Here is a 14,876-nt window from a genome sequence, read left to right as displayed (position 1 = left end):
TTTCTCCTACTAAAATATTCTAGCAGATACCTTACACAGGGAATTTTTAATTGCTCATTTTCAAAAACCACCATTAAGTTGATAATTTTGTATAGCTGCTACTAAAATTTGTTCCGGTAGGTAAATTACGAGAACCTTTCTAGCTTCTTTGAGTAGAGCTCTGATAAATTTCCGTATTCATCTTCCTGCCCACTTTAGCTGAGCACTTAGAGAGTTATGGCGTATCATTACCGCGTTTGGATTTACTTTTGTCATTATGTTAGAATTTAGTTTATAGTTAGTCTATTACAATATAGAAGACACATATAGCAAATGTCGTTTTAGATGATTGATTGGAAAAATATACATTTATTTATAGTTTTTATATTATATTATTATGTAGTTTATTATTATTAATAGTAAAAAAGTCATTGTCGAAAAAATAGGGTCAATCAGAGAAATCAGTGAAAACCTGCGGAGCTAATAAATATTTCGAGTAGCCAAATCAAAAAAGAAAAAAAATACAGTCGAATGGAAAACCTCCTTCATTTTTGGGAACGTCGGTTGTAGTGTATATATATATATATATATATATATATATATATATATATATATATATATATATACACTTACATTGGTAGCAAAAAATATTAAAATGTGCGAAATTATTCCAAAATGATCCGAACGTTGCAAAAGAGGACTTTTATTGAAACGTTAGAAACGGTTTATTCCGCTTTCGTAATGGTTTCTGCCAAATCCAAACTAAGACGATAATCCGACACAAAGACGCCATCAATCACAAAATGAAGTTAAACATGATTGTTTCTATTAATATTTATGAGTTTTTAGGTCTACATCTCATTAGAAAAGGGAATGTAAAAATGACTATACATATATCTATATGTACTTACAAATTCGCTATATAAAAACGTATATGTTTCGTTACCGTATAATTGATCGTGGTGTATTATCGATGTTTGGCATAGAGTTATGCAATCAAAGGTTGTCAAAGTTTTTTGCAACTGTCATGCACCACGACACTTGTACTTCAGCCGTCGACCGGGTCGCATCATCGGCTGTGCGTGAGCGCCGACCCTCGAAAACACGTTTATCGCAAATCGGATAATTGGCGTGAATCTATTGCTGCAGCATCTGTAAAGGTGCGTGGTGCATTGTTTTGCTGCTCACTATTTCTGAACATCGATATTTTTGTGATAACGAAATTGTCCCTAATGTAGTAGAAGCCACCCGCTATTTCGGCTTGGTGCGATTCTACAATATATGTTAATTTCGGTAGAATTTATAACTTTATTGTATTCATTTTAATGTATGGTGATATGAAAGTAAAATATACTACTTTTAGTAAGTTGTAGTAAATGGGAAAGAAAGACAGTCCCGGGATTTTACTAGCACGGTTCCCAGAGGGAGTACTACCTTCCCCGGTGCAAGCTGGCTCGATACACGCCGAAACATGCTCGACTTCCACATTCAAAAATTCGATTCAGTGGTTACATTTCACATTTATAACATAAGTAGGTTTGATTTTGATTATAAATTTGGCATACCGTTGAATATATGTGCAACGCTCTTTTGAATAAGTTAAATTCAGAGAGTATTGCGGTTATGTACATTATGCTGAATCCGCAACTAATATAATGCTGCCTTTAAATTTTCAGTGATGCTACAATATACTGAGTGTAATATAACAATATACAGGGTAATACCTCTTACTTCATTTTTAAAGTTATTTCATTATTATAATTGATCCTAACGATCGGCGCAATAAAAGTACCGATGTACCTACTTTTAACAGATTTTAGTCGACTAGTCAGAGGCGGATTTTTTTAAACCTTTGAATGCAGTGAGAAATTTGATTAATATTGAATGCAGTGTTTTATTTTAATATCGAAATGTTCTCTTTGAGTAAAATTTTCTATCTACAATATTAATAATACCTTCTCTCCCCCAGCTGATTTTACAAAATTCCACCCTGTGTCTAGCACTACTGAATTTCAAGTATAAGCAGAAGTTTTTGGATAGTTTTACTCTAGACTCGTTTACGAATCAGTCTATGTCTTTCTCCGTAATGTGAGCAATTTATATCCCTGGCAAATTTGTAAAAGATCGCTTCGGTAGTTTTCAGACAACGATAGAGAGCTGGAGTTACTTAGACTTTGTAGTATTGTAATATCTTTTAAATAATCTGTGGTATTATTTTAAAATCTGTTGTGTATGTATTACGTATAAATTATATTGATATATTTTAAAAACATCTATAAACGAAAAATTGTCTATTGAAGTCTGTCCTATTTATAGTGCCATAATTTTATTTTTATATATATTGCGTCAGTGCCAATTATTATCAAAATCTATTCAGTAGTTATTGCTTGAAATCGTCACAAACATTCATACATCCTTTCAGACTTGTGCAGTTTATTTTATGAGTAGTCTTCGAAAAAATCTCTTAAATGTATTTTTTACCCGAAACGATCATATTCTAATAGAATCTCAATTCACTTGGGATTGTGATTCTATTAGAATATGATTAGAATCTAATAGGTGATTCATATAAACATAATGTATCGTCAGTGTCATCAATATGATGAATGTTTAACCAATCTAGGTATGTAGCAAAATATCTGCATCGTGATTGTCTCTATCACCTTGAATCTTAGAAAATTGGGCATAAGTGGCGCCTCTTTTGTAAAAGTGGCGCAGTAAACTGTTTATAAACTTCATTGTGTATGAAACTTCTAGCCATCAAACTCCTTGTTTTTGACAACTTATGTAATGCCAACATTTTCACAATCGTAAGCATTGGAAGAATTAAGGAAAGTTTGGCCGCGAAGTAGGCTTGTGTCAATATAAGTTGACGTCGGGCCTATTTTATATGTATGCCGAGTGGCGAATGACCGAGCACTGATTGCGCGGACTGTGCAAACAACACGAGGCTGAAGTCAAATCTCTGCCAGCTCAAAACGGGGTTGTGCTTTGTTTAGATACCTCACTATTTAACTAAGGAAAGCGTTATGGCTATGGCAACTCGATAATGAAATTTTTGTGCCCAAGCGAGTTTTTAAAATTTCATTTACAATAATGTTACGTAGGTAATATATTAAATTATTCAAAGTATATCTATAATTGTTTTTTTTAGCTAAAAACTGAAATGTGTTACATATTAAATATTGTGTTTTCATTAAACTCGCCCACTTTATATATCTGCATATTATTGTTTTAAAAATATCGAAAACATTGATTATTATTAAAAAGTTCATTAGTTATTCGTCTATGAATAAATCAGTGACCGAACACCGTTAGTTTGTCGATATTCAGCTAAAACGCTACTACTCGGTACTCATTAGTGATAAAATTATTAAAGGATGCATTACACGCTGGAACAATATTATTTATATAATGTTAAGAAAACAGAGACATACCTATCCAAGTTGTTTTTGGGAAAATGATGAAAGTGGTTATGAATGCATACGGCTCCTTTTAGAAGAATTCCAGAGTTCCCGAAAAGTTTTAAGAAAAACGTGCAAGGTTTTGGGTGCAATTGAGAACTAGGGTAATAGGTAATAAGTAATAGGTTCAATACAAAGAAATTAACACCTCAGCTAAGACATAGGAAACGGTTTAAATTGATTGCATATTATGAATAACAATATAAAATAAATTAGTGTTATTATTATAAAGCGAAGGTTTTTAAGAATGAATAGAAGTTTGTTTGTCTTTTGCATAAAAACCTGTGTTGGGATCTGTATGAAGTTGGGTACAGAGATAGATTATAATCTGGATTAACGTATAGTCTACATATAGCTGGGTACCACGCGAGCCGCATTTAGCAACTAGTTAGTAACATTTTTGTTTAATATCATTAAATTATAAATGTGAAATTCAAAACTGCCATACTAACGATACCTTTAAAAAATGTATAGTAGAGCGTAATTTTCTAAACGTATAATATATAAATATTATTTCTTTCTCCATTCATCACTATAGCTACGTTTGCGTAGTTCCCATTCGACTGTTCAAAGATACGATTTTGACTTTACGACATCGTAATTCATTCATAATTAACATTGATTTTTATCGCGACCCATTTACATCGTCGATCATGCTACCCAAAATCGGATAAGAATACGAATCATATCGTAGAGTTTTCTGCCCTTTCCCCTTCTCGCTTTACCCTTTCTGCTTTATTTAAATATTAGCTTTTCGCCGGCGGCTTCGCCCGCGTAGTGAAAGTAAATTCCTCGGTTCCTATGAGATGTTTCAGCGCAGAAAAAACTCAATCACTTTGTAGCCTCCTAACTACTTCTAAATACAAAATTATATTATGAACGGATTGAGGCGTGAAAAACGACAAGCAAACGCACTTTTGTATTTTGGACATTATATGTATTAAGTATATTGTTTCACATTTAAATATATGTATATAGACACGCCTCATAATCTTCTAGAAGGATTAGTTTAGTCTAACATAAAATCATTCACTGAATACAAATATTTGCATATATATGAATAACAATTACCCATAACGTTGTGCTGAATTTAAAGTATAATATTTGAACTAGCATTAGTAAGGTCGTTTTCCATCACTCGGTTTTGAAGTTGGTTTACCACCTTTCAAAATAACGCAATAATAGTCTACGCACTGAACTTGTGTTTAATTTTATTCCAAAAGAATGAATCTTCAAGACCTTCACCTCATACGGATACGGCTTAAGTATTATAAAAACATACACTAAATTAATCATGTTCTCCCACACCGACCAAAAATAGACCGACACTCACTGACTTGTAATATTTTCCCGGAATCCAGTGACTTTCAGCTTACCGGCTTACCGTAACATAACAATTAGGCGCGCGTGCCATGTGAATATCAAATAAAGCACTCCCGTTACTCTTTAAAACTCTCTCCCCGTTTTTATCTCGGACTTGCACAAAAATAGCGTAAATTCTGCTTGAATGTATGCAGGATAAAGACGCACCGTTGTAGCATTCTCACGGTTTCAGTATGCTGGAATTACGATTGAAAATTTATTTGTTAAGCCGAATTCATTTCGATGTTTTTTTGCAGAACAAAAGGATAAGGCCATAGTCACATGTTATAAAGACATTTATCTAGCTTTGGATATTTTTTGGTTTATGAACAGCAAAACAACACATATTTGATTTTTCTTGTATCTGTGCCCAAACAAATATGTTTCTTGTGCTTATTAAGAAAAGAATGCTAAGGCCCTTTCGATAGTCTAAGAAATTGTCTATATGTATTTTTTCTTATTGAATTTTAAATATAGAAGTAGGTTATGTACCTATTTAAATATTAATCTTATACCTAATTAATAGGTACGCTTATAAAAAAAAAATCTAACGAAAAGGCGGGTGTTTTTTAATGTTTTAAATACCCACTAACTATTAACTGTTCTTCTCTGTGCCCCCAATAAAATTGTATGAAACTACACGATTTTCCGAATTCGATTTTTATTTGCGACCCTATCCACGTCACAGGGGAGGTTTTGGAAAGTTTCATTAGATCTAACCGATACAGTAGCCAGAGGCTTCCCTTTGGAGATTTCAACGAAAAAGATTTATTCCGGGTCGAGGGAAGTTGAAAACTTCTAGTTTTATTACTTATTTTAACTGATCCCACAATGATAGAATACTTTAAATAATGTTTCGTACCTGAAATACAAAACGCTTAGTAAATGCGAAGAATCTATTTCTAACCAATAGGTTGTAAGTACCATATTTGTATGCTGTATGTACCAATTAAGAAGTGTTCATATTTCTTATAACCTATCAATGGCTATTATTGTCTATTTATCTTTCCTAATTTTCGCCTCCTTGGTACAGTGGTTAACGCGTGAGCGTAGAGCCAAGGGGTCCTGGGTGCATTTCACGGAGGGGACGCACAAAAAGGAAAAAATGTCTGTTTCGGGAAAGACATAGAAGTCTAATCACCTACTTGTCCGTAAAGAAATTCGATCAGTGAAACAGATTCTCATCTGTCCCATACCCCACTAGGGGACATGGAACTTCACATTTTTTTTTACATTTTTTATGAAATTTTTTTATCCAGTATGTATGGACATCTACGCAATTAAGTGGTTGAATTTAATGTAAGTAACTACTAAAAGAATATTAAGTAGTTCAGTTAGTGAAGAAAGTTTTTTTTTAATAAATAAATTTGTTTAGCAACAAACATTATATAACAATTATATTTCTTCACATTACTATTGTCGCCTAATAGAGAAACCATTAATTTCAGTAGGCAAAGCCACGGTTTTTAAAATTAATTTAGTAAATTTCATTCTATCTCACGCTACAGGTGATATTTTTCGATAGACAGTATTAATGGCATATTATGGCGTAAAACCGTTTCATAGACTAGACTAGATTTTGAGCTTGGACAAGCACTAACTAAAATTTAAAAACTTTTCGATCAGTTGAGTAAAATTATAATAGCTTTATCTAGTGTTCTGAGATTTCATACAGCTTAAAATGTTATGATTTCCTTAAGGACTTGAGGTAATGCTAATCCACACGTAAAAATTAACATTTTTCCTATTAGCAAAGATTTTAATGAAAATATACTGAATAATAAAGTACAGTACCACGAAATACTCAACATCTCTCGGGAAATATTACACAGCTGCGAAAATGACTTATTACAGCGGCGGTAAAACTTGCATTATCTTAAACAATCTTTAATTCTTTATACGTTATAGATGAAATACATTTAATTACAGAACACCTAGAATTAATCCGGATTTGAATATGGTTTAGCATGGTGACCTACGGCATTAATTAATTTAGTACACATATCTAATGCCGCATTGGCGAACTACCACCGTACTACCGACTACTACACCGAAAACCCTCCTATTTTCTCCGAGCGTCCTACCAGGTGTGGTGATGCTTTGGTATGGTTTACTATTTGCGGACAATAAAACGAAAACTGAGACCCCGATGGGCCTTACAATAGAGTGAGTTAATAGGCCGATAATACACCAAAAACTATTATATGTGTTATATTATATGTGTTGCTGTAGGTCAGCATTTATCCTTAGTATCTCTACGTAATTTTGAAGGAATCAAATGTTTCTTTTTATGGTCTATAATCTATGGTGCAAGTGAAATCCCATGCGTAAGAAGAATGCATGTCTTGTTTCACTGACTGATTAAGGACTAAATAATTCATGTACCGAGATTTTTATCATTGGGTTAAACTAAGCTTTTCTAGTTTCTTTTCTAGTTGCATTAAACAATATGATAGTGGAAGAATAAACATATATTATTAACTATTATTTAACTTATGATTGAAAAATAGCCCTTAATATTATTGTAAATCAAATATATTATATTATTCTTATGATATTTAAATGAATTGAATATGAAATAAAAATTCGCTGTTGGTTCCCACATCTTCGGTAGTATAGTGGTAAGTATCCCCGCCTGTCACGCGGGAGACCGGGGTTCGATTCCCCGCCGGAGAGTTCTTTTTATTTTTAATTTTGCGGGCGCTACTACTTTTTGTGTATGTATGGTTATGACTACTATTAGACAATAATTAAAAATAAATAAATTGTGTAGTTAACTTTATAATAATCATTGAATACATTATGCTTGTATTTAAACTATTTTAGTTTAGGATAGTCTTTTTTTTTTTCAAATGATAAAAAACGATACTTTTCATTTATAAATATGCTAACAGCAAAAACATTTATTTATTCCTTACATAATACATCACCGCCGTGCTCCCCTATAGCTGAACTAAGTCTAACAGACCAAGATTTTACAAGCTATTGAACTAATAATCTAGTTTAACTTCTACGTTCCTGTTTACACCTCGCCTGACCTACTTGCCTGACATTTATCAGTAACAAGACATTTTATATAATACTAAAATAAACTTTAAAGCTAAAACAAACTTTGTTGCAAGATCGCATATTAAGTGTTGCCTATTTAGCCTTTGCTCTATGATGCTGTCTAACTAGTTTTATTGTTAACAAATTACAATCGACTTTTATAATCTAAGCAAGTTGAAAATTATCGTAAGTGGATGTCGAATTCGAATGGATTTCGAATTTTCTTTCGCGAAATTACTGAATTAAAAAAAACCTAGCGAAAACAAACAAGTATGCTTTACGTCTTACTTATATGTTCATGTAAAATCGAATAACAGTGCGATGAGAGTAAATTAAAAAATTCGCAAGTGTTTACACAGAAGTTCACCTAATTGATAAGTATATATGTGTATTTACAAATTTAAAATTACACAGTCATATAAATCATCATAATTTATGTTTTTATTATTTACGTCCTTATTACCTATTTGTCTATATACGTGTAATTTAAGTAACATAAATCCCCATAAATCGGAACGACCACTATGCAGAAATCTGTATATGTCTCATACATCAGGAATATACCTCAGCCTCAGCCTCAGGCCTCACTGCATGAATGAGTTCATATCTTCGGAGTTCATACGAAATCTAGCCGTTATTTGGTGACTTGGGACTCTGACTCATCCAAAATTCAAAGACACTTAACATGCTGATCATTGGAATGTGAAAATACATAATCAACATGCATATGTAGAAACCAAATCGTTTTAAACATAATTAGTCAACAATTTCGTTAAAATGACACCAAACTTCAACAACTTTTATTAAAACTTCCTAAAATAGAGCAGCTTTTTATAAATAAATTTTAATGATAGAATCAGCTAAATTTTCTCACTTGTACTTATTTAGAGTATGCGTAAGGAAATTATTTAAGCCTAGCGTCAAATGCATTATAATAAAATTATTGTTTTGTTACCGATCCTCGGTAAGCGTACAAAGTATGAACTAAATATGTCCGTTTCAAGTGATCGAAACGAGTTTAAATGAGACGGTTACATTCAGGTAAGTTAATAAAAGCGTGTTAAAAAAGAAAATCACAGAAAAAGAAGTGGCAGCAAAACATTTTTATGTCCCATGTATAAACGGATATTAAATGAAGGAACATAATTCAATTCCTCTCCCCCTAGTGAAGATTTCATTGTTATTCACTATTCACTACTTGCGTCGGCAGTCGGCACCTCAAGTATCTGGAAAGATGAACATTGTCAACGAGATAGAATAAATTCCCTAAGGCTGCAATATGAAATTGTCAGAATTTCCATGTTGCAAGAACATTTCTTTTTTAGGTTATATCCACCAAGCAATTTTCCTGAAATACATCTGTCCTATTTTCACTTATATCAATGATTTCATCTGCAGACACAGTGCGCGGTAACCTAAAAAAGTTTTCATGCTTCACAATTGCAGTGTTAGGATACATATAAGCGGATCGAAATAAATACCAAAATATACTTAAAAAAATATGTGACTATTTTGATTAGTTATTAACGCAACTGTATGATTTAATTAAACTAAATAGCAACGTTAACAAAGTGAAAATCTTTAATCATTGAAAATAACCGAAGCTATTGTCATTCGCTGACCTATTTCAAATATAATTGCCAAAGCTTTCACATAAGTATCTTCAATATCACTTCACAATTTCTTTCTTTTTCAACTTTAAAAATATCTCTTAGGTCGAGTTCGCGAGAACGGGAAACTCGACCTAACCTACCTTTACGCACCTGTCTCTCCCTAGACACGTCACACAATTTATGTGCGATTCAAAATGCGTCCTCATTTCCTCGTTGCGCACTGGTATGTGGTTAAATATTAAAATGTGTACCACACATTTAGTGCTCTAGGGAGAAGGAACTTCGCTTTCTCACTGAGGGGAAGCGATTAATAGGATTGCCTACCTTCGCTGCATCCACCGACGTTCCCTTGCGGCTTTCAAATTTTATGCCTTAAATTCAAATTGTAATTTCTTAGGCTTTATGGAAATCGCGTATTCTAATTTTCTTATTTTTACAAAGAAAACCAACACACGTTTTAATTAAAAATAAAAACGGAAGAAGAAATAATATTGAAGAGAAATTGCTTGGATAAAATCGTAAAAAGCGCTAACAAATCGAAGTAGATAAATAGTATAAAATCGGCTATAAAACCGTAATACCGTTTGCTCTCCTCATACAGTTAAGTCGAAGAAACAAAATGGAGAAAGACATTTAGCTCGAGCTATAAAGTTGACTTGTACGTGTTGTAAACATGTAAGTTGTAACGCTGGGCGGGCGGTCTCGCGATAAGCTTTTCCGATCGACAGGCGGTCACGCGAGCGCAGACACCTACTAATATCATGTGGAAGTATTTCTTATCTTGATTGCGACACAAATACCATCAAGGAATGTGTTGCTTTATTCGCTCGAAGATTTACCGTATACAATTGCATGAAATAAAAATGTGATTGCACAAAATGGTTAGAACTTGAGCAAATTTTATGTGTTTCAACGTTTATTGTGTACTGTGAAAAATTTAATTAAGATACAAAATATGCCAATTAATTGCGTTAACATATAATTACCTTAACCAATGATAACAGAATGCTATACAATAGAATAGCTTAATATTATTTTGGACCTTACTCTTGTTACACGGCGCATAGAATTTTGGTCAAAAAAAGGAAATCACGTTTGGCCAGTAACTTTGCGAGTGTGTGCACTTGTTGGGTTTGAGATGTTCAGAACATAAAATATTTATGCTTTCCATGACATCGGTTATTGTTGTTTACAAGCAGAATGTTTGTTTCAGTTGCGACGGATAACAGTTTGCGTTGTCTTTTTATACATACAGTGTTTTCTACACACAGAGAAGGTACTAAAGACATAGGGCAGACTTTTCCACATGTTAGATATTATGACAGCAATGCAAAATACCTATAAAGGTACGGAACGTATCTACTTTTATTTTTTAAAGTAAATGAAAAATATACAGAGAAAATTCGGAATTAATTTCAGAATTGGCACTAACATTGGCTCAGGAAATCAAGGCCTCCGTTCAGCAGATTTAAACTACTTGATTGGATGAAGCTCTTACGTCAAAGAAGCAACGCGGCGGTTAACATACTTAAGTATCATAGCAACATTTTCGTCAAACGCTAGAATAGACTTTTTAACTTAGAAAAAATATCGTATCCATATAGTTATATATGGTCAGTTCACAAAGTTTTATCGGGTAGAATTTATATTAATTATTCTAAAACCACGGCGCATATAATTTATATTTAAAAAGCAATAAATTACTGTTTCAATGTAGCCTTTTAAGAGCTAACGCTAATTTGATTTAGTATAAAAATATGATAAAATCTGATATAATATGGTAAGTATACAATATATGTACATAAGTTTTTATGAAAATATTATTCCAATAGAATGTAATATAATATTACTTACATATCTAAACAAATTGATATATGAGAACCATATTTGTGTCAATAACACTGTGATATCTATATTTAAAGAATCGAAGCGGTTGGAAACCATACAGTTTATTTTCACTGGAGTATAGCAACGAATAATTTGATTTTCTGATACCATTCCCTCCGCTACGCTTGCGGAATACGAAATCGTGGCAACATTGATTCTTGTCGCTAATTTGTGGGCCTGCCGACCTTACTCGATCTGTACGGTTATATTTTAAGGTGTACTACTGTTATGTGCCTAAAATTTGAACTTTGCTGATATGTTTCATTTTATAGTTAGAGGCTCTCGATCTATGCTTCATTTTATAGCAAGAGGTTTTAGGTACTCTTATCAAAGCTTCTACGCTTGAGTATAATAGTAATGTTGGAGTAGTATGCATCAATGATAAATGGAAAAATATTCTAGAATCGTCAAAGATCCCTTAATTAGAAATATCACAGTTCACAGCTTAAATTTTCATCACATCAAAAATTAGTGTGTAAGTACCTATGAAATATGTATAACAAGGAGCAACACACATATTAATCAATCCATAGCTTAGCTCTGTCGAAGTAGAAATCTTTAAATAAAATTTATTTGCTTTGGAAACTAATATGTTCATTAATGAGCGCAATAATATCAAGCGTAGACTTCATTATGAATTCTACATTTCTGAAATATAATTAAAACATGCACATGTGACTTGTTAACAGCGGATTAAATCGTGTGTGTGTCAAGGTGTTGAATTTTTTTTTGTGGGAAATATTTTATTTAACTATTCTTAGAGGTTATTCGATGCATTTTTAGACTTTTCATTAATGTTACTCTCAGCATGGCGCTTGAGCTTAAAATAGATTAGTTCTAGGTAAGTGTTAGGATTATTTCGGTAAACAACATTTAAGATTAGCTTCTTAAAACTCTAGCAACAAACAAAAAAATGAATATTAATTAAAGTTAAACGTAATATTATACGTTTTATTTGTTCGCCGTTTGCTTATTAACGAAACGACCTTAGTTACAGTATATTTTTATTAAATTGAATTACAGAATTTTATGTAAGAAAATTATTAATATAATTGCGATGCGTCGTCGAATAACTATGTACACAACATATAAAAACTTGACCGGACGGCTTGAAAGTAATTCAATTCAAAGTGAAATTTTCCGACGAAACAACAGTGTTCTGTTATTCGCAGTAGAGAGAATACTTTTGTATACTTGTACTACTTACAGCTGCTCGGCCGAAGTGTTACTGAACACAATTCCTGTCCAATACTTTCGAGAAATTGGACAGACTTTCCGTTTGAGTGAAGCCTGTAAGTTTAAAGGAATTATTCTGGTTCTTTTGAAGGAACATTTGAAATTCGGAAATCGCACGGACTAAAAAGTAGGTGAGAACTGATATATATGATACTAATAATTGCAGTAAAATAAGTAAAATATATAAATTAAGATAATAGGAAAATGGAGCGCTACAAAAAGATATTCTCAATAAGTCATTTAAGAAATATACAGTAAGGAAGAAGTAAATTTTTCAAAAACGTTCCAAAACGTAAAATTCAAATTTTTACACACAGCTTGAAACCATCAAAGAAAAAAAGCACTGTTAAAAACATGAATCATCGTTCTTCGTGTAATTAGTGAAAGGTGATTTTTCATAATGAATTAACCAACAAATTCAACTTAATGCCCCGTTCGTGGAAGAATAGGTAGCTAGCATCCAAGGTTTTATAGGTAATAATGAATTAACTGACACAAACGATTAAGTTTAATCTAAAGGAAACTTTTTAGGGGTGTGGTTGAACTCCACCTTTACCGCGTTCGACTTGTAGATACATCTACCTACGGGTATGTTGCTATGCCTGACTTGCACTTTTCTTTGGAATCACGAAATGAAACATGTTCATTGTTTAGAAATTAAAAACTTTTCAACGGATTTTAAACGCGATTTATTCATTATATTATTAACCCGACGTTTCGAACACTTTACAGCGAGCGTGGTCACGGGGAGAAAATTAAAATCCGTTGAAAAGTTTTTAATTTCTAAATGTATAATACTCGCGTGAAACCAAACACAAGAAAATACTATGTTCATTGTTATTAATTATCAACGATTAACTTCATAGAACATTTTTCATGGTCTGTACTTTTAATATTTATACGGGTGACTTATCAATATAGTGTTCGTGGCACCAATGGTAACTTTCGTGTCGCCATTGGTGCCACGAATGGTGCCACGGTGGTGAGGAGGTTCGCCTTCAGCTCATTCTCAGTTTAAGTTTAAGAGATTTGAATGATAAGGTAGATCCTCGGATATTAAGTAGTAAGTATAAAAGTATAAAGCGTTTGGATAATGTAAATTGAAAACTATAGAAACAGCAAAAAACACAATAACTATGTATTGATGGAAATTGTTTTTATTTTAAAAGAATCAAAAAAGTTGATCTATAGACGTAGCGTCTTACAATATCAAGATACCGCAACACTCAAGTGTTCTCAAATAAAGTAACGAGACTTGTGTTGCTGGCTGTCGAAGCAGGCTATAAAAAATATGTTTGGCGATCCCGTTCCGACACTCTGTTCGCCCAAATAGCGTATCTGAAAAGAGTGCTGAAAACAATTTTAGTATTCAAACAGTTTTTTGCTCCAATTTTTCTTGTTTTGATAAGTTGAAGCTCTTTTAAACATGACTAGCGTTTGAATATTCATCAGACCCTATTTAAAATTGCAAAATTTTGTATAAAATATGAATACACTCTGACGTTTTCGTGAGATTAGTGCGATATAATCATGATTTAGCATCATTACCACGGCCGTGCAATGAAATTAAACTGATAATTAATGCAAACAGGGCTTAGGCATTCCGTTCTAAATAAAGCTGGCTGAGTCATTTTTCTCAACATTAATTTTGTATAAAAGGCATCATAATGAATGAGCGGTTTCTGTTGTTGTTCTAATAATCACATATTTAAGGAATGTTTCCATCATTTTATGAATGGAATGTAGGAGACGTTTCGTTTTTATTTTTATCAGCCAAGAAAATGAGAAGATAACCGTGAATGTACAATTTAACACATATTTATTTGTTTCTTCAATGAATGACATATTTTATAAAATTAATAGTTGAACCAGCAAATGCAGTTCTGCTAGACCATCTTTTTTAATGTATGGATATGAAAAATAGATAACCAACAATTCTTAGACTTTTTTTTTCTTTTTTTTTACAGTTGGGAAGTCTTACATAGATACCCACGGCCCCCGGGAAGAGGTCGTGGGTAAGAGATCTTCCGTTTATCTATCTTTGTGTGATAAACAGCCACTTAATTCAATTTGTGTTTAATAACAATCACAGTGGTAAAATCATTAAATATCTAAACAATTATGCAGAGGCATTGGAGAGACCTAATGCAACAATTGGTTTAATCAAGTGCTACTCCTGAACGATTTTAATTGCTGTTTATTATCCAATGTGATTGTGGTTAAATTTAATTATTTATTGTAAAAGTGAATCATGTGAAGACCGATTTCGTAAATTTACTAAGAGAAA

General features: G+C 32.5%; 1 protein-coding gene and 1 non-coding gene across 2 annotated transcripts in view; one reads left to right on the top strand and one right to left on the bottom strand.

The window, feature by feature from the left end:
* The window catches only part of LOC119834436, an 84,233-nt gene that overhangs the window by 60,619 nt on the left and 8,738 nt on the right, over positions 1-14,876 (bottom strand). The window lies entirely within an intron of this gene.
* Trnad-guc lies at positions 7,410-7,481 on the top strand. The gene has a single exon. It is a non-coding gene; the product is annotated as a tRNA-Asp (tRNA).

This window comes from Zerene cesonia, chromosome 19 (genome assembly GCF_012273895.1).
Source record: "Zerene cesonia ecotype Mississippi chromosome 19, Zerene_cesonia_1.1, whole genome shotgun sequence".
Classification (NCBI taxonomy): domain Eukaryota; kingdom Metazoa; phylum Arthropoda; class Insecta; order Lepidoptera; family Pieridae; genus Zerene; species Zerene cesonia.
The sequence above is the reverse complement of the archived record's forward strand: the minus strand, read 5'-3'. Positions and strand labels throughout refer to the sequence as shown.